Raw genomic sequence first — 20,871 nt, 5'->3', positions numbered from 1 at the left:
GACTATGGCTACAATGCACCTGTTCTAACCAACAAAACCAACATGAGCTAATGTAACAACATGTCTGGTAATATTTGATACAAAACATATTAGAATTGATGACTCTACCACTAGGTTTAATTTATTGTTTGCAAAAAATTGGGTATTCAGCTGAATACCTATGATACTACATGTGCCCGCCCATGATAGTGATGACTCCAACTACGTGCCCAACTCCGTCAAGACCAAGGGCCTCTTCGCCAAGCTCACCGCTCGCCTCAAGAAGTCCTTTTGCTTCAAGAGGGACCTTGAAGATTGGATGTATCAAGCTCACCATGACAACAAGAAGATCCGCCATTGCCAAAAGGCGATGATGAGGCCAATGCAGCTTCCTGTCTCCGAGGGTTCCGAGGACAACATCACTCCTCCCGGTGAGTGGAAGTTGAAGCTCGTTTGGTCAAGCTCCGAGGACTCCATCCCCGAGCGCATAGTTCGTCCCTCTCCACCACCTCATGGTAAGGGCCAAGTTGAAGATGAAGAGGACGAGGACGAGGATGAGGACGAGGAGATGGATGATGATGAGGAGGAGAACAACGAGGAAGACGATGATGATGAGGAGGAGGACGACGAGTGATTCACCTTGGGACGGTAGTATGCTTCTTCTCCCTTTTTGGTGTTACGATGCCAAAGGGGGAGAAGTCGGTCTATTAGGACGGGAATTTGCATGGGGATGCCAAGGGCTTGGTGCTTCTTTTTGGTTTTTCGGCCTTGGCATCATATTTCATCTCTAGTTATTCGGAACTTAATTCGTATTCGTATGCTACTCTATTTGTGGATCTCCCGATCCTCCGGTTTGTATTAAGACTTATTCATGGTAGCCTATATTGGTCTTCATTATCTATCTCATGATTGGCTACATCAATTCTATGGAGGTACGTATTGTGAGGTTGGGTTTTCTCAAAGCAAAGGTATGAAATTCGCCCAAATCTCCTATATGTTCTTTTGTTGCCTCCATAGTGTGCATATGCTATTCATCTTGTCAAAAATCCATGTTGCATATGAGCATAGTTTGTAGAATCTAGGGGGAGTCGTTTCTCTAGGATGCGTGCATTTGTATACAAATGCATATTTCAAATATGCACGCATCTAGGGGGAGCTCCGCTTACTTCTTACAAATCAAGAGCCTTATCATAATATCTTATGCTATATTACAAATTCTTGTGTTGTCATCAAACACCAAAAAGGGGGAGATTGAAAGAGCAAGATATATATCCCGTGTTTTGTGTGTTTATTTACAACACTTGAATATTCTAACCGTGCACAAATATTGTCTTTGATGGATTTGTAGGTGTACGGTGCCCTCGCTGAACACACTATGATCGGAAGACTGAAGCGTAGATCTTAGGTTTTCTGGTTTTGTGTGTGTGTCGTGAGGTAACATGGTAGGAGAGGAAAAGAGGAAAAAAGCTGTTTTAGCCATAGCGGTACTACCGGTACCAGGAGCGGTAGTACCGCTACCCCTACTGGTACCGCTCTGAGATACCGCTCTCAGGATTGCACACGATATTGTCTCACATTACTAGTTGCGGTACCTTTGCGGTACCATGAGCGGTAGTACCGCTTGCTAGAGGTAGTACTAACCATGGTACCGCTCAAGTACCGTAACTCGTTACGGTAGTACCGCTTCGGTACCGCTCCGGTACCGCTTTGAGTCCAGTAAGGTCTGGACCCTACTGCGGTACCTCGAGCGATACCGCCAGCGGTAGTACCGCTCCGTGTCCATGTGGACAAGCACTGTGTGGATTCGAACTCAGAGCAGTAGTACCGCTTGCACAAAGCGGTAGTACCGCTTAGGCCAAAACAGCACATAACGGTTGGATTTGAGGGGACCTGTAAAAAGGCCCCTTCTTCCCCAACTCGTTTTTAGCTCTTCTCTCTCTCTCCTCCATTGTTACTGAGCTCAAACTGAGTGGATCTCCCTCCCTACCCAATCAATCTTGCTCATACTTTGAGGAGTGGTGGAGGAGACCCCGATCTATCGTTCTACCGAGAGAAATTTCACCAATTCGTGGTAGTCCTTAGTGGATCTTGGTGGTAGAGTTCCTATGGTGGAATCTTGGAAGAAGTGCACCTATGGAGGCTAGCTTGGTGTTGTGCTATCCCCATAGGTTGTTGGTAGCCTCCTTGTGGTGTGGAGCTCGCCCCAACCTTGTGAAGGAATCACCGCCTCGACCGGTGCCTTAGTGGAGAAGGGGGAGCACCTTTGTGGAGCTCTCTCGAGGAAGAAGGTGAGGCCTTCCTTCGTGGTGTGGCCGTCTAGACTCTTGTGTGAGGCTAGCACCTCCTCAACGCAGACGTACTCCCTTTTGTGGGAGGAACTGCGGGAAACAAACCTCACCTCGTCTCCGCACCCTCCGGTTGTCCCGCTCCTACTCTTACTATCTTGTGTGATTCCTTTGCTTGTTGTACTTGTCTAGGATCATTGTAGGAACACCGCCATCGCTAAAGCTATCACCTTTACCTTCCGTTGCACTAAAAATTGAAAAAGACTAAAACTTGACGTAGCGTCCATTCACCCCCCTCTTGATCGCTACAATCCATTCACCGAGTTCTTGTTATCTGTTCCGAGACTGAGCGCTCTAACCACACGTGGGTATGCTTATGGGTCTCCCCTTGACCACTACCGGAATCTACAGCGTTGTCCAGTGGCCACAACTAGTTTCGTAATGTTTTACCATTTGTTATTGCGTGCATGCCAGCCTGTTACTTATTTATCTTTGGGAAACCCCTGCGTGCCTTGTATCCCTTGTTTCTGGTATGCACGTATAGGTGCGGCACGTGCGTTTATCGCATGCTGAAGCGGGTCATTCGCCCCAGTGTGTGTTTTGACCCTCTGAATCCGTCCTCGCAATAGCTAAGTCCGCTTCGGAGATACGGCCGAACTTCGATTCGGGTTCAACTTGGTTAGGTGGCTTCCTAGAAATTGTTGACGTGAAGGAGAGTGCGAGCCGTGACATCCACCTGTCGTAAGTGGGTCGAGCGGTGCGTGTGGGTACATTTGGGCAACCCCTGCAGGGTGTACATCTTATCGATAAGCCGTGTCCGCGGTTATGGACGACTTGGAGCTGTATGACTCGACCATAGACAACTTACACATGTTGTTTCATTACTAATAACTTGTGTAGTAAGATAGAACAACTTAAATAATAACTGGTTAAAACTTGTCAACCATGTGAGTACCCTTGTAAGTACTTCCTTGCGAGGGGGGAACACATTGGCTGTGTTATGTTTGCAGAGTATAGAACTGTTAGTTTATGCGCTCTCTCACCTTCTTTGATTAGACGAATGTAGTAGAGTGTCTCTATAGGTTTTTAGTGCATGCACGCTGCCGCTTAACCCCACCATATTTCCTATGACGTTCCTCTTGCGTCCTCTAAGTCCCCTGCGTGCCTCAAGTACAAAGGACGACTGGTTGACGAATGCTTATACGTCTTGAAGTCTTGTTAAGTACGAACCCGTACTTATTGCTGCTTCTACGGGACATAACCGGGCAGGTATGAAGATATGTTCGATGAAGACGACGTTAGCAGGGTTACCCTTTCGGCTTGGCCTGGGCAGGGTTATGGACGCCACTTGTTTATCTTCAGGACTCTTAGTCCAAATTTGTATCTTGTCCGTACTCGGATGTATTTGATCTTCTGTATGATTTGGATCTTTGTATTGTATATTTGTATCTTGACTCATTGGAGTCGTTGTTGTAATATATCTGTATCTTGTGGGCTCTATTGTAATCCTGTTGTAATGTTACCGCTCGTGTTAATTCCTCCGGCATCACGTGTGTGATCTGTCGTGCACGTCGTGTCGGAGGGTGTCTCTAAATCGATATCGTGCGGATTTCGGCGGGTTCGCTGGGATCCTCATGGTACCGGTTCCGGGGGCGTCACAGTCTCCATGGATGAAGGTAATTCTGAAAAAGCATCCCTTGCTACTAATGAGAATGATACATAATGGATTCTTGACTCTGGCGCATCTAAGCATGTTGCGGGTAAATTCGGTGTGTTTGAGTCTTACATTAAGCATCCTCCTACTCACAAAGGCACCATTCAAACTGCTGATGGTACAAAACAACCTGTTGTTGGAGAAGGCACAGTAAAGTGCACTTCAAACATGTCTTTGTCATCTGTTCTATGCGTCCCAGCGTTTCCTGTTAATTTGCTCTCTCTGAGTGCTCTCATTGATGACACAGACTGTAGTGTGACTCTTAACAAGTTTAGTGTCGTGATTCAGGAGCGGGAGACGAGGCAGATGGTTGGGACTGGCACCAGGCGTAAGGGGCACTGGTATGTGGAAAAAGGGGTGCAGCCAGAGTTGGTGTATGTTGCAACCATGGAGGACAAGGAAAACAAGCTATGATCCATCACTGTAGGATGGGGCATGTGTCTTTCGATAAGATGAGTAGAATAGTTCCTGATATTATGTGTGAATAAGCAATGGCAAGTTAACATGTGATGTTTCCGAATATGCTAAACATACAAGAGCCTCATATGTGAGTAAGGGGCTTAGGAGCATATCTCCTTTTATGCTTATTCATTCAGATGTATGGACTTCCCCAGTGGTGTCAGTGAATGGAATGAAGTACTTTGTTACCTTTATTGACTGCTATTCTCGTATGACTTGGGTTTATTTGATGCGCCACAAGGATGAGATGTTTCACTGTTTTCAGAACTTCCATGCATATGTAAAGAATCAGTTTCAAGTACAGGTGCAGGTGCTCAGGACTGACAATGGCACGGAGTATTTGAACACCACCTTTGGGGCCTTCTTGTCTGAACAAGGTATTCTTCATCAAACGACTTGCCCAGATACCCCTCCCCAAAACGGTGTGGCAGAGCGGAAAAACAGACACGTTTTGGAAGTAGCTCGCTCGCTGATGTACACAATGAATGTAACCAAGTTCCTGTGGAGTGAAGCAGTCATGACAACCATTTTTTTTATTAACAGGACACCCTCCAGCATACTCGGTATGAAATCCCCATGCGAGTTATTGTTTGGAAAAAATAAGTTTGTTGTCCCTCCGAAATTATTTGGCAGTACAGGCTTTGTTCGGGACCATAGACCATTGATTGGGAAGTTAGACCCACGAGCAGTAATGTAATAACCCAGAACATAGGATCAACGAAGGGTAGATTTAGAAATGGGATGTGCATTTCATCACAAAACGGGGGAATTTTTTGCGCCTTGTTGCAACTAAACCTAAGAGGGATCGAGGTTCTCTCTCGAATTGCAAATTAGGGTTAGGCATGTCGAGGTGTGAATTTCGACATGATCTCTTTTGTATCTTGTTGATTTTGGGGAGTTGATTTCATTTGACAAGAAATAATGAATTGATAAATTAAGAATAAACAATAAGCAAAGGTGAATATAGAAAAAGGAATTCATAATTAAAATACAACTCATAAATTCAAATAACTTTGAATTTCAAATTGAATTATAAATACAATAACTATTTAGAATAGAATTATTACAAATCCAATCAAGTTCATAGAGAAACCTTGATCTTTATTGATATACACACACATACATTGTCTTTACAGTATTTTTGATACAAGAATTAATGGAAAATAAACAGAAATAAGAAGAAGATTACATCATTTGATCCTAAACTAAAATCCTAGACTAGTGACTTGGAAGAATTCTTCTGTGGTCATATTCACCTTCAAAAACCTGCAAAACAAACAATGAAACTAGCCAGGGGTTAAGAAACTAACACATATTCAATTTGGTCAGTAAACCAAGTGTCATTGACACTTGTGTTTGTCCAAAACAATGGACAGCACCAGGATAAGATGGAGCAGACCAAACCTGAGCACACCCAGGGGCTCAAGTTTCAGCATATGAGCACACTGCTCATGTGTGCTGTGCAAGCAACAACAAGGCCATGCAATGGCCTAGTCATCAAACCAAGCCAGGCTTGTGTGGCATGGCTAGAAGAGAAGTAGACATGGTATAAATAGGCACAAACCCTAGAAACAGTGCATAGTCAACCAGATAAGGATTCACAAGGTAAGCAAAAAAAGGAATAGGTAGAGTTCATCCTGTTCTTGCTCAAGAACAACACCATCTATCACATAACCCAACCATTCATCCAAAAACCAACAAGTAAACCATCAGAGCAGCATGGTGACTTAAGGAAGAGATCAATCAAGCACTGGAGGTGAAGGGCTGTGCACATAGATCAACCTGAAGTCTGCATCAACACAAAATTACTATCTAGGAGCTGGAACAAGGTATACCTAGTTCCTGGAATGGATCCAGTGGATCCATGGGCTGAGCAGATGCTCAAGGAGTGATCATCCTTTGGTTTTCACCAAGGATCACTGGCAAAAGTGGACAACCACTAGAACTAGAACCACCCAGATTCAAATCTTGTGCAGAGAAGTTTGAGAGCATGTACAGATGCACACACCAGCAAGAACATATGCACAGATAGCACCAGTAGATGGATTACTAGGAACAACAGCTACCCAGATTTATCAAGAGTGATCCTAAGTCAATAACCATCAGAAAAACTCTGAATTTCTTCACAGGCAAGCATATTGGCATTCATATTGATTATGATTCCCAAAATATGCAAACCAAGATGAGGAACCAACAGATCTAGCCAACTATGTGAGCAACCAGTCAGTAGCAAGGCTACTGAGGTCACAACAAACATAGAACCATCCAAAGTAAAGCCAAACAATAAAGCATCACTATCCAGTAATGGATTCAGATTATATTTATTTCCAAAATAATCATGGAAGTAATAAATCATGCTTAGCAAGTCATTTAATCAATACTGCATAAGCAGTTCATCCATAATTAATCCATCCAGGCATGAATATATAACAAATCCATGCAATACTTTCACAGTAGCACACTGTGAGGCAACACAAGCATATACCAATGCATCCTAGCTACTGGATCAAGTCCAGAGGGCTATGGAGGGCAGCAGCACATACACACAGTAGCATAAGCTTGCTTGAGTAGTAGCATCAGCAAGCAAATCATCCATTTAGCAAAAGAATCCAACAGTAACCAGGCATATCTGAGGATCCAAGGGATCAATTGGATCATGCACAGGGTGCTGAGCACATCACTAGCTGCACAGGTGTCAAGGACATAGCAGAGCATGACATTAAGCATCACCAACAAGCTCAGGCATAGTTATACACCTAGACAAGCAAGGATAGGATGCCAGAAAGCATAAGCAACACCATAATCATGTATAGCATGGCATAGCAAGGCATGGCATGACAAATGCAGCGAGAGAGCAACACTGGACATGAACAGCAAGCCACACACACTTGGCCAGTAACCAGAGCTTGGTGAATTGGCCAAGGCTTGCAGAGAGGAAGCATAGGAGGCATAGGCAACAGCAGCAAAGCCATGTATGATCATTGGATCATCAGGTAGCTTGAGCAGAAAAGAAGAAAGAAGCACAGAGGAATGGGGGTGCACAAACATGGCGTAGAGAAGGAGGAGGAGCAGGAGAACCTTACCAGCGCCTGGAAGCAGAAGCCACGGCATGGCGAGGCAGTGCCCGCGCGGCCGTAGCAGCTTCAAGTCCAGGGAAGGCGCCGGTGTTACGCCGACGAACACACGGACAACGCCACAACACGGGGGCGACGGCACAGGTGCTACCAAGGCAGCACCCGCGCCAGGTCAGTCCCAAAGCAGCGTTAGCGTCGACGACGAGGACACCAGCTCGCCGGAGATCGCCAATCGCCGGAGGCAATTCTCCGCGAGATCCGGAGAGGTGGCGATCTGCCAGAGGTGGAAGAGATCGGCAAAACCGTGCGGATAGATCGACAGATCGTCGCGCGGCGGTTCAGGTGGTATCGGTGGCGAGGTCAGGGGCGGCCGGAGTTGGCCGGAGCGTGGCGGCGGCCATGGCGGCGACGCCATCGCCTCTCAGTCGCTAGAGGTTAGGGTTTCGGGAGAGAGAGAGGTGAGCGTGTGAGTGAGAGAGGTGGGTCGGGACGGTTCCCACCGAACCGTTTTGGACAGGCCTTAATGGGCTGTCCAAATGGGCCAAGTTAAGTGGGCTGGCCCAATTGGGCCAGGGGGGTATTTTAGTCATTTCCTATTTTGAAAATAGCCTAGAATTTCACCAAATTTTAGTTAATAAAATATACCTCTAAAAATCCATGAAAAATTGGATTAGTGAATGAAAAATTATTCTTAACAAGAATAAAATAAGAAATGAAAACTTAGATAACAAATTCAAAATTCAAAATTTTTGAAATTAAATTGAAACTTGGAAATTTTATTTATAAATTTTCCTTGTATTTAAAAATCAAGGAAAAATTACAAATGAGTTTAAATATTTTTTTTCAAATATTTCAAAGAGGAAATTCTAATAAGTCAAGTTATTTCTTTTAAGATAGATATTTTCCAAAGGAAAATACTCTATTCTTCTTATTCCAAAAATATAGAGAAACCTCTATTATTTCAAATTATTTTTGAAATAAATATTTTACAAAAGTAAAGTTGTATTACTTAGAACAATTCATTCTTTATGAAATGAAAGTGTTTCTACAATTAAAAGTAATTGTAAATTACTGCCAAAGGCACAAATCTTAATTCAACTCTAAATCTTAATACAATAATGGGGTAAGGGATTCCACATAAAATAATACATTCATGAATGCATTATTTGGATTTTATAACATTGTCCTTACTGGACAATGATGCTTCTTTACAGAACCCGAGGTCCAGGTTCCATCCACTGAATTGAACTGCATTACCTCGCAGTCCACAGGCAAGTTCACCCTTGCTCATATCAACTTGAGTATTTTCTATCACTTTACTGCAAAGCTATATACTTACCATTCCTGCATGGAAAATGAAATGTTACTTTTCAAATTATGAATATGACTATGTGGTGGGCAATGGAACCATGGTTGTGTTGATATGGTGGAGGTTCCATTGCATGGGTTTTATTAACCTAGGAGTAATTACCAATGCCGTCCAGTGATTCTAGCGCCGTACATACCGCGTTGACCATAAGATCTATAATGGCTCTAGGGAAGCCAGCTGTATCTTTTCCCTCCTGCACGCCAACGGACTTGATAGGGCCTGGTGGGGTGTTGGGAGCGCACGCTTCTATTCCTGTAGACAGTGTTGGGCCTCCAAGAGCAGAGGTTTGTAGAACAGCAGCAAGTTTCCCTTAAGTGAATCACCCAAGGTTTATCGAACTCAGGGAGGTAGAGGTCAAAGATATCCCTCTCAAGCAACCCTGCAATTACGATACAAGAAGTCTCTTGTGTCCCCAACACACCCAATACACTTGTCAGATGTATAGGTGCACTAGTTCGGCGAAGAGATAGTGAAATACAAGTAATATGGATGATTATTAGTAGTAATTGCAATATGAAATAAAAATGGCAGCAAGCAAACATGTAACAAAACTTGTTGGAAATGGAGTTTCAATGTTTAGAAACAAGGGCTAGGGATCATACTTTCACTAGTGGACACTCTCAACAATGATCACATAATTGAATAAATAAATGCTAATCTCAAACACTCTCTTGTTGGATAACAAACACCATTCATTGTGTAGGGCTACAAGAGCACCCTCAAGCCGGAGTAAACAAGCTCCACAACTTCATAAAGGAATCACACACGATGCGCACACTGTCACCGTCACACCGTGGAGAGTAATTCCGGAGTTCATATTAAAGTAACCTCTAGAGTGCATAATAGACAAGAGTAACATCTACATATTCAACTAGATTACAAAGCTCATGATCACATAAAGATCACATGGGAGAGAGAGATGAACCACATAGCTACCGGTAGAGCCCTCAGCCTCGGGGGAGAACTACTCCCTCCTCATCATGGGAGTCAGCAACGGTGATGAAGATGGCGGTGGTGTCGATGGAGATGACTCTGGGGGCAATTCCCCGTCCCGGCGGCGTGCCGGAACAGAGACTTCTGTCCCCCGAAATGGAGTTTCGCGATGGCGGCGGCGTCCCTGGAGTCTTTCTAGAGTTTCGTCAATTGGTGTAGGGTTTTCACGTCACGAGAGATTATATAGGCGAAGAGGCGGCGCAAGGAGGTGCCTGGGGGGCCCACCCCATAGGGCGGCGCCCCCCCCTCTTGGCCGCGCCGGCCTATGGTGTGGGGGCCCTGGGCCTCCACTCCGTCTTCCCTTCGGTGTTCTGGTCCGTCTCGGTAAAATAAGATGTTTGGCTTTTGTTTCCTCGAATTCCGAGAATATTGCCCGAACAGCCTTTCTGGAACCAAAAACAGAAAACAGGAACTGGCACTTCGGCATCTTGTTAATAGGTTAGTTCCGGAAAATGCATAAAATCATTATAAAGTGTGAGCAAAACATGTAGGTATTGTCATAAAACTAGCATGGAACATCAGAAATTATAGATACATTGGAGACGTATCAGCGGGGTGTTGGGAGAACACTGTCGTAGGTTGGGAAATCCTTTAAAATCTCCATCCGTGTGGATGAGAGGCTCTACCGTCTATGATGGATTGTCCATAGTACACCGTGGGTAAAGCCGTATGAACGGGAGATGTCTACCGGGGGTGTACGGATGGACAAAAGGGTGGGTTTGCAGGGTCGCGGAGAAGGCGGTGTGGGCTTGGATCTTCTTTCCCGGCCTCACACCAAAGGAAGTGTGAACGAGGGGCAAGTCCTCGCGGATGGCAAAAAGGATGAGATCTCTTATGGGAAAAGTAACGCACCTCTGCAGAGTGTATCAAATTGTGGTCGTCACTCCTTGTTCCGGGAAGGAACTGCGAACGCGGCAGGAAAGGAACTCCACGAAGTTCGGTAAACTCGTGAAGACCGACGGGCATAGTTTTCATAATAAAAGCAACCTTTTGAAGAAATGTTTTCGAAACATGCATTGACCTGAGATTTCCTGATCAATGGTCGTAGCTAGTGTATCAAACACCTTTTACTCTTTTGAACTTGTTGAGTACCTCTGTACTCACTTTCTTTCGACACCCTTGCTAGACTGTGATACGGAAGTGGAGGCCACCGCCGATGGAGCACTGGAAGGAGACTACGAGCTAGTCTATGAGGAACCTGATCTGACCGGCGGAGTTGAAGGAGTAGACTATGGGATAGTCTACGGACCCGACGAGAATGAGGCGGAGGAGTAGTGATATACCCTAGTATCATAGAGCCGAGCAGCGTAGAACTTACCTAAATAAGTTGCTGAGCTCTCTTTTATATATATGAGTTGTAATCATACTTAAGTAGTATCTTAGGGTGTTCTCATCGGACCTGTGAGAATAACAACTTGTCAAGACTTTGTGTTGTAATAATATTTGGTGTGTTATGACCTGCAATGTTTCTGTTGTACCACTCTAAGGGATATGGCAATTGTGAAGAAGTCCCTTCACAAAGATCATATCAACGACTTGTATCCTACAACATGCAGTGGTATGCTGGGTCACCGCAGCTGGTATCAGAGCAAATGTTGCGACCTTAGGTTGGAAAAACCTAGTAAAGGGAAGAAACCTGTAGGAGTCAAGTAGAAATAGTAAAGGATTCTCTAGAAATATGGTGATTATTCACATGAGAATAGCAAAATCATATCTTTTAGTGCGATAATTCTTTATTATAACCATTATGATACATCATCAGTACTAATATTCTGCTTTTGTACACAGCCATAATGGCGTACACATTTCCCAAGAGGATTTGAGGAAAGTTGAGGGTTGGCTTGGTGATTATGATGGACCAATTACAGATCTCCTGCGTGGGATGCTGAAGGAACTCCATTGTGAAACTCGGATACCGGTTCTCAAGTACATCTATTATGATGGAGAGATCCTAGCCAAGTGCAGAGTTTCAGTCCAACTACCTATGCAACTGATGATGAGCCGTATAATGCCGTACGGAGAAGCCAAAACCATTACCACAGCCTATCACATGGCCCTATTCAAGGCGATCCTTGAGATAAGGCAGCATAAATCAGTAGAACTGCTATGTTCAGAATATTCTCATATACCTCATGCCGAGGAAGATGAGGATCCCACTCTGAATCATCTGGTGTTGGCAAATAGAAGTCCTGAAGCTGCAGCACAGCACATGGACAGTTGTAAGTCTTTGTTGACTACGATGTACCTTTTACACATGAAGATGGTGGGTGAGATCAACCACATGCTAGCTGAGTTCACGGACCCTGATAAAGTCCAAGCTCGGATGCATGATCTGAGGGCACAACCACAATACACTACACCTTTCTTTAGCCTCAACAGCCCTGTAGATTTGAGTGACCAGTTGCCAAAGAGAGATCCACTTACACCCAACTTTGTTCCACACTACCCACATGTGTCAGCATCGTATGATTCTGGATATGGTGGAGATGCTTCCAGAAACCTAAACTGCTCGGAGTCACCAATCGAGAATTCGACTGGTTGGCGTTTCGGGGAACCATGGTGATGAAGGAGAACCCATCACTTGTGATACGGAGGATGAAGGAGGCGAGGTTAACCAAGATATTAACCAAAGCTATGGGCAGGAAGAGAAAGATACCAACTCCATTTCTTTAGATCTGGAGATGGGACTACCCAAAACATCCCAGTACGAGGTAGGTGAGAGTTCTGGAGTGAAGAAGAAGAAGAAGATGATGAGAGGGCAAGTGAATAGAAATCCTCCATGGATGACAGAAGAGGGAGATATGTATCCTACTAGGGATACATATGAGTCATTATCCAGTTACTTTGGCATGACAGATCTTTGTCTCGGCACTTCGTCCGATTCAGACTACATACCTACTGGAAGGACCTTCGTTCCGGACGGTGCTCGGAAGACGAGTCGTTGTACCGGATGGACCCCAGGAATGTACGCGGAGGCGAGTTATGATGATGAGGAGTAGAGCTCCAAGGAAGAATAAAGTAGTATAGGTGGTATTGTAATAGAACGTATTTTAAATTCCGTTGGCTTGGGCTTGAAGCCAAATAAGTGGTGATATATGTACCACATGTAATATATGTGTGTATGTTATGTGATATACGATGTATATACATAATAAATGTTTGTTTTGGATTTGCTTCTTGATTTCATTGTGTGACTAGTTCTGGGCAATGAGTTGAGCTCAGAAAACATTTGCATGGTGTAATTATGAGTAATCGCTCTTTGTTACAGGACTAGGGGGAACATGGCGTTAGTGGAAACTGAAGAGGCTCGGAGAGAGCGTGAGGCGAAAGAAAAAGAGGAGGCAGATGCAGCAGCTAGAGCAGAGAATGCACCACCACCACACCCAATGATGCATCCAGATTTCCAACAATACATGAGAGCAATGGAAGAAGATAGGAGGAGGTACCAGGAAAGTCAAAGCAAGAACATGCAAGATTTCTTTACCCAAGTCATCACCGATAGGGGTAACGAAGGCAAAGGAGTATCCTTATCAGATTTTCAAAATGCAAGACCATTACCTTTTGCATCAGCTCCAGAACCAATGGATGCAGAAGACTGGCTCATGGATACGGAACGGAAGTTGAAGACCGTTGGATGCAACGATGAGGAGAAGATTCGGTATGCTACTTACCTGCTGTCAGGACCAGTAGCATCATGGTGGGAGAACCTAGTAGCAGTACACCCTCCAGAGAAGGTGTTCACCTAGGAGGAATTCAAGAAGAAGTTCCGGGATGCTCATGTTCCGGAAAGTGTGGTAGAATTGAAGAGAGAGTTTGACGAATTACGTCAGAACACTGCACCCGTTATACAGTATGTTCGAGATTTCAACAGGCTGTCAAGGTATGCACCTGAGGAAGTTGACACTGAAGAGAAAAGGAAGAAGCGATTCATGAAAGGCATGAATCCATACATGAAGATGCAACTGAGGTTGGCACGGACTGCTGAATTCCAGGAACTGATTGACTCGGCAATCACTTTCGAGGATGACTATAGGCAGGTCCAAGAGGATAGGAGGAAGAGGGCTCGTATCGAGCCAAGGTAGTACCCATTCAGCAAACCAACACCTGACTGGAGTTTCAAACCCCGATTCCGACCTACTGGTAATCAATATAATCGGGGAGGTCAGAGTCAGAACCCAAAGAACCAAATCATCTGTCACAGTTGTGGACAGAGAGGTCATGTGCAGAAGGATTGTCAGAAACCCAGGATCACAACTACTACTACTACTACTACTACTACTACTACTACTACAACAACAACAAGAGGGGCAAGCTGTATGGAAAGCTGAATTGCACAACTTTGGAGCAAGCGGAAGAGTCGGATCAAACAGTGTTAGGTACGCTCAGCATTCTTACTCATCCTGGCAAAGTATTATTTGATACTGGAGCAACCACATCATTTCTTGCACGGGAATTTGTGGAAAAATTTGGGCTTAAATGTTCTAAGTTAGAAACCCCTATAACCGTCTTATCTGCGGGGGAACGATTTTAGTAACCCATGTGAAAGAAGCACAGGTCATAACCATATGTGACTGTGTGTATTTCGCGGACCTACTCATCATTCCTATGAAGGATATATCAGTTATCTTAGGAATGGACTGGTTGACGGAGAATGGAGCAGTGATCAACTGTGGAGACAAAACAGTATCACTTCGCAATTCTATTGGAGGTCAAATAGTTTTCCAAGGAGACAAGTATACTCGGTTGGAAATAGGATTGGAGCTCAATAGTCTGAAGGAGGTGAGGATTGAAGATATCCCTGTAGTAAATGAATTTCCAGATGTATTTCCCAAGGAACTACCGGGAATGCCACCCGATAGAGAGATAAAGTTCAGAATCGATCTAATTCCAGGCACAACACCAATAGCTCAACCACCATATAAGATGGGACCAAAGGAGTTAGTGGAGCTGAAAGCTCAGATAGATGAACTAGAACAGAAGGGATTTATCCAAGAAAGTGTGTCACCATGGGGTACACCAGTTATTTTCGTGGATAAAAGAGATGGAGGTAAAAGAATGTGTGGAGACTACACGAATCTTAACAATGTAACTATCAAGAACAAGTATCCTTTACCTAGGATACAAGACCTTTTTGATCAAGTTCAAGGAGCTGGAGTCTTCTCGAAGATAGATTTAAGGTCAGGATACCATCAAATCAAGATCAAGAAGGAGGATGTGCCAAAAACAGCGTTTTTATCAAGGTATGGACACCATGAATACTTGGTTGTACCATTTGGACTCACAAATGCACCAGCTATTTTCATGAATTTGATGAACAAGATATTCATGAAGTATTTGGACAAGTTCGTGATAGTGTTTATAGATGATATTCTAATCTATTCCAAAGATAAAGAAGAACATGCCAAGCATTTGAAGATAGTTCTGCAAATTTTGAGAGAACATCAGCTATATGCAAAGTTCAGCAAGTGCAAGTTTTGGTTAGATAGTGTTGAATTTCTTGGACATGTCATAACCAAATAAGGAATAGCGGTGAATCCAAGTAAAGTTCAGTCAGTATTGGAATGGAAGTCACCTAAAAATGCTAAGGAAATAAGAGGATTCCTTGGTATGGCAGGTTATTATCGGAGGTTCATTGAAGGATTTTCGAAAATTGCAGGACCAATGACCAAGCTACTCAAGAAAAATACTCCATTTGTGTGGACTGATGAATGTAAAGCAAGTTTTCAAACACTCAAGGAGAAGTTAACCACATCACCGGTGTTAGCAGTTCCTGAACCTGGAAAGGATTGCACGGTGTATTGTGATGCTTCCAAGAATGGACTTGGATGTGTTCTAATGCAAGATCAGAAAGAGAGATAGCTCAATATATCCGGGAAGTACTAAAATGTATATGGATTTGAAGGAGATGTTCTGGTGGAACAACATGAAAAGAGAGATAGCTCAATATGTCTCAGAATGCCATACATGTCAGCGAGTCAAAGCAGAACATCAGAGTCCTGCTGGATTACTTAAACCACTAGAGATACCAGAGTGGAAATGAGATGAAATCGGAATGGATTTTGTTACTGGTCTACCAATGACTAGTAAAAGGAAGGATATAATATGGGTAATAGTGGATAGACTTACCAAGAGTGCTCATTTCATAGCTGTAAATCAAATGGATACTTCAGAAAAGCTTGTGGATATATATGTCAAGGAAATAGTCAGTAAGCATGGAGTACCAAAGAAGATAGTCTCAGATCGAGGTTCAATTTTCACATCAGCATTTTGGAAACAACTCCGAGAAGCTTTGGGATCCAAGTTGGATTTCAGTACAGCATATCATCCACAAACCGGAGGACAAACCGAAAGAACCAATCAGATACTTGAAGACATGCTTAGAGCTTGTGCTCTAAACTTTGGAGGCTCATGGGAGGACCATCTACCATTGACGGAATTCGCCTATAACAACAGTTATCAGAGTAGCATCCAGATGGCACCGTATGAAGCCTTGTATGGGAGGAAGTGTAGATCCCCAATCTGTTGGTTTGAAACCGGAGAGAACAAGGAGTTTACACCGGACTATATCAAGGAGAGACAAGGAGTCATCGAGGTGATTCGGGATAGACTCAAAATCGCTCAAAGTCGCCAAAAGAGTTATGCTGACCAAAGGAGAAGAGTTTGGGAGCCAAAAGTAGGAGACATGGTATATTTGAAAGTTAGCCCAATGAAAGGACTCAAAAGGTTCGGAGTAAAAGGAAAATTAAGTCCTCGATATATAGGACCATTCAAGATACTCAGTCAGAATTGAGGAACAGCTTTTGAGTTAGAATTACCGAAGCAAATAAGTCTGATTCACAATGTATTTCATGTGTCTCAACTCAGAAAGTGTTTAAAGGCACCAGATGATCCCATCACACATGAAGAAATAGAGTTGCAATCAGACCTAACTTATGTGGAGAAGCCTGAAAGGATCTTGGAAGTACAGTGGAAGAAGTTGAGGAATAGAGCAATCAAATATTGCAAGATTCAATGGCAACATCACCCTGAACGAGAAGCAACATGGGATACGGAAGCGGAGCTTAGGAAGTCTTACCCCGAGCTATTCAGGTACTAATCTTAACTTCGGGACGAAGTTTCTGTTAAGGGGGAGAGGCTGTAATAACCCAGAACATAGGACCAACGAAGGGTAGATTTAGAAATGGGATGTGCATTTCATCGCAAAACGGGGAAATTTTCGCGCCTTATTGCAACTAAACCTAAGAGGGATCGAGGTTCTCTCTCGAATTGCAAATTAGGGTTAGGCATGTCGAGGTGTGAATTTCGACATGATCTCTTTTGTATCTTGTTGATTTTGGGGAGTTGATTTCATTTGACAAGAAATAATGAATTGATAAATTAAGAATAAACAATAAGCAAAGGTGAATATAGAAAAGGAATTCATAATTAAAATACAACTCATAAATTCAAATAACTTTGAATTTCAAATTGAATTATAAATACAATAACTATTTAGAATATAATTATTACAAATCCAATCAAGTTCATAGAGAAACCTTGAGCTTTATTGATATACACACACATACATTGTCTTTACAATATTTTATATACAAGAATTAATGGAAAAGGATTACACGGTGTTGGGAGAACACTGCCGTAGGTTGGGAAATCCTTTAAAATCTCCATCCGTGTGGATGAGAGGCTCTACCGTCTATGATGGATTGTCCATAGTACACCGTGGGTAAAGCCGTATGAACGGGAGATGTCTACCGGGGGTGTACGGATGGACAAAAGGGTGGGTTTGCAGGGTCGCGGAGAAGGCGGTGTGGGCTTGGATCTTCTTTCCTGGCCTCACACCAAAGGAAGTGTGAACAGGGGCAAGTCCCTGCGGATGGAAAAAAGGATGAGATCTCTTATGGGAAAAGTAACGCACCTCTGCAGAGTGTATCAAATTGTGGCTGTCACTCCTTGTTCCGGGAAGGGAACTGCAAACGCGGCAGGAAAGGAACTCCACGAAGTTCTGGTAAACCTGTGAAGACTGACGGGCATAGTTTTCATAATAAAAGCAACCTTTTGAAGAAATGTTTTCTAAACATGCATTGACCTGAGATTTCCTGATCAATGGTCGTAGCTAGTGCATCAAACACATTTTACTCTTTTGAACTTGCTGAGTACCTCTGTACTCACTTTCTTTCGACACCCTTGCTAGACTGTGATACGGAAGTGGAGGCCACTGCTGTCCACAACTGGCGCGTGGTTGACGTGGGAGGTAGAAATCTTTGTGGTGTAGCTTTTCTTCGTTCCCCGGCAACGGTGCCGTAAAAATAGCTTGATGTCTACGGACGCTTCTATTCCTGTAGACAGTGTTGGGCCTCCAAGAGCAGAGGTTTGTAGAACAGCAGCAAGTTTCCCTTAAGTGAATCACCCAAGGTTTATCGAACTCAGGGAGGTAGAGGACAAAGATATCCCTCTCAAGCAACCCCGCAATTACGATACAAGAAGTCTCTTGTGTCCCCAACACACCTAATACACTTGTCAAATGTATAGGTGCACTAGTTCGGCGAAGAGATAGTGAGATGCAACTGATATGGATGAATATGAGTGGTAATAACAATCTGAAATAAATATGGCAGCGAGTAAACATGCAGTGGAACAGTAAATAAACGGAGTTTCGATATTCGGAAACAAGGCCTAGGGATCATACTTTCACTAGTGGACACTCTCAACATTGATCACATAACTGAATAAACAAATACTACTTTCTCTACACTCTCTTGTTGGATGACAAACACCATTCATTGTGTAGGGCTACAAGAGCTCCCTCAAGCCGGAGTTAACAAGCTCCACAACATTCGGTGTTCATATTTAAGTAACCTTAGAGTGCATGATAGACCATTGCAATTATACCGAGTACTAACATAGCATGCACACTGTCACTTTCAGGCTATGAAAGGGGGAATAGATCACAACAATACTATCATAGTAATAGTTAACTCCATAATCTACAAGAGATTACAATCATAACCTATGCCAAGTACTACATGATGCACACACTGTCACCTTTACATCATGAAGGAGGAATAGAGTACTTTAATAACATCACTAGAGTAGCACATAGATGATATTCAACTAGATCACAAAGCTCATGATCACATAAAGATCACATGGGAGAGAGAGATGAACCACATAGCTACGGTACAACCCTTAGCCTCGGGGGAGAACTACTCCCTCCTCATCATAGGAGACAGCGGCGTTGATGGAGATGGCGGTGGTGTCGATGAAGATGCCTTCCGGGGGCACTTCCCCGTCCCGGTGGCGTGCCGGAACAGAGACTTCTGTCCCCCGAATCTTGGCTTCGCGATGGCGGCGGCTCTGGAACTTTTCTTGTATCGTGGCTTATTTGTGTCGAGGTTTTAGGTCACGACGACTTATATAGGCGAAGAAACGGAGTCGGAAGGGCCACAGGGACCCACACAGTAGGGGGGCGCCCCCCCCCCCCTCTGGCCGCGCCGACATGGCATGTGGGGGCCCTGGGCCTCCCCTATGGTCCCTCTTTGGTGTTCTGGAAGCTTCGTGGAAATATAAGATCGTGGGCCTTGATTTCGTCCAATTCCGAGAATATTTCCTTACTAGGATTTCTGAAACCAAAAACAGCGAGTAAAACAGGAACTGGCACTTCGGCATCTTGTCAATAGGTTAGTTCCGGAAAATGCATATAAATGATGTAAAGTGTGTATAAAACATATGTGTATCATCATAAAAGTAGCATGGAACATAAGAAATTATAGATACGTTGGAGACGTATCAGCATCCCCAAGCTTAGTTCCTACTTGCCCTCGAGTAGGTAAACGATAACAAGAATAATTTCTTAAGTGACATGCTACCAACATGATCTTGATCAATACTATTGTAAAGCATATGAGATGAATGCAGCGATTCGAAGCAATGGTAAAGACAATGAATAAACAACTGAATCATATAGCAAAGACTTTTCATGAATAGTACTTTCAAGACAAGCATCAATAAGTCTTGCATAAGAGTTAACTCATAAAGCAATAAATTCTTAGTAAAAAGCTTTGAAGCAACACAAAGGAAGATATAAGTTTCAGCAGTTGCTTTCAACTTCAACGTGTTTATCTCATGGATAATTGTCAACACAAAGTAATATAACAAGTGCAATAGGTGAACATGTAAGAATCAATGCACGCAGTTGACACAAGTGTTTGCTTCTAAGATAGAAAGAAGTAGGTAAACTGACTCAACAATGAAGTAAAAGATTGGCCCTTCGCAGAGGGAAGCATGGATTACTATTTTTGTGCTAGAGATTTTCATTTTGAAAACATAGAAACAATTTTGTCAACGGTAGTAATAAATCATATGTGTTATGTATAAGACATCTTATAAGTTGCAAGCCTCATGCATAGTATACCAATAGTGCTTGCACCTTGTCCTAATTATCTTGGATTAACATGGATTATCATTGCATAGCATATGTTTCAACCAAGTGTCACAAAGGGGTACCTCTATGTCGCCTGTACAAAGGTCCAAGGAGATAGATCGCATTTGATTTCTCGTTTTTGATAAATCTCAACTTAGAACATCCATACCGGGACAACATAGACAACAGATAATGGACTCCTCTTTAATGCATAAGCATTCAACAACAGATAATATTCTCATAAGAGATTGAGGATTGATTGTCCAAACTGAAACTTCCACCATGATTCATGGCTTTAGTTAGCGGCCCAATGTTCTTCTCTAACAATATGCATACTCAAACCATTTGATCATGAAAATCGCCCTTACTTCGGACAAGACGAACATGCATAGCAACTCACATGATATTCAACAAAGGTGTAATAGTTGATGGCGTCCCCAGAAACATGGTTACCGCTCAACAAGCAACTTATAAGAAATAAGACACATAAGCTACATATTCTTCACCACAATAGTTTTTAAGGCTATTTTCCCATGAGCTATATATTGCAAAGACAAAGGATGGAATTTTAAAGGTAGCAC

Source organism: Lolium rigidum, chromosome 2 (assembly GCF_022539505.1).
Source record: "Lolium rigidum isolate FL_2022 chromosome 2, APGP_CSIRO_Lrig_0.1, whole genome shotgun sequence".
Taxonomy (NCBI): Eukaryota; Viridiplantae; Streptophyta; class Magnoliopsida; order Poales; family Poaceae; genus Lolium; species Lolium rigidum.
Note: the sequence above shows the minus strand (reverse complement) of the source record.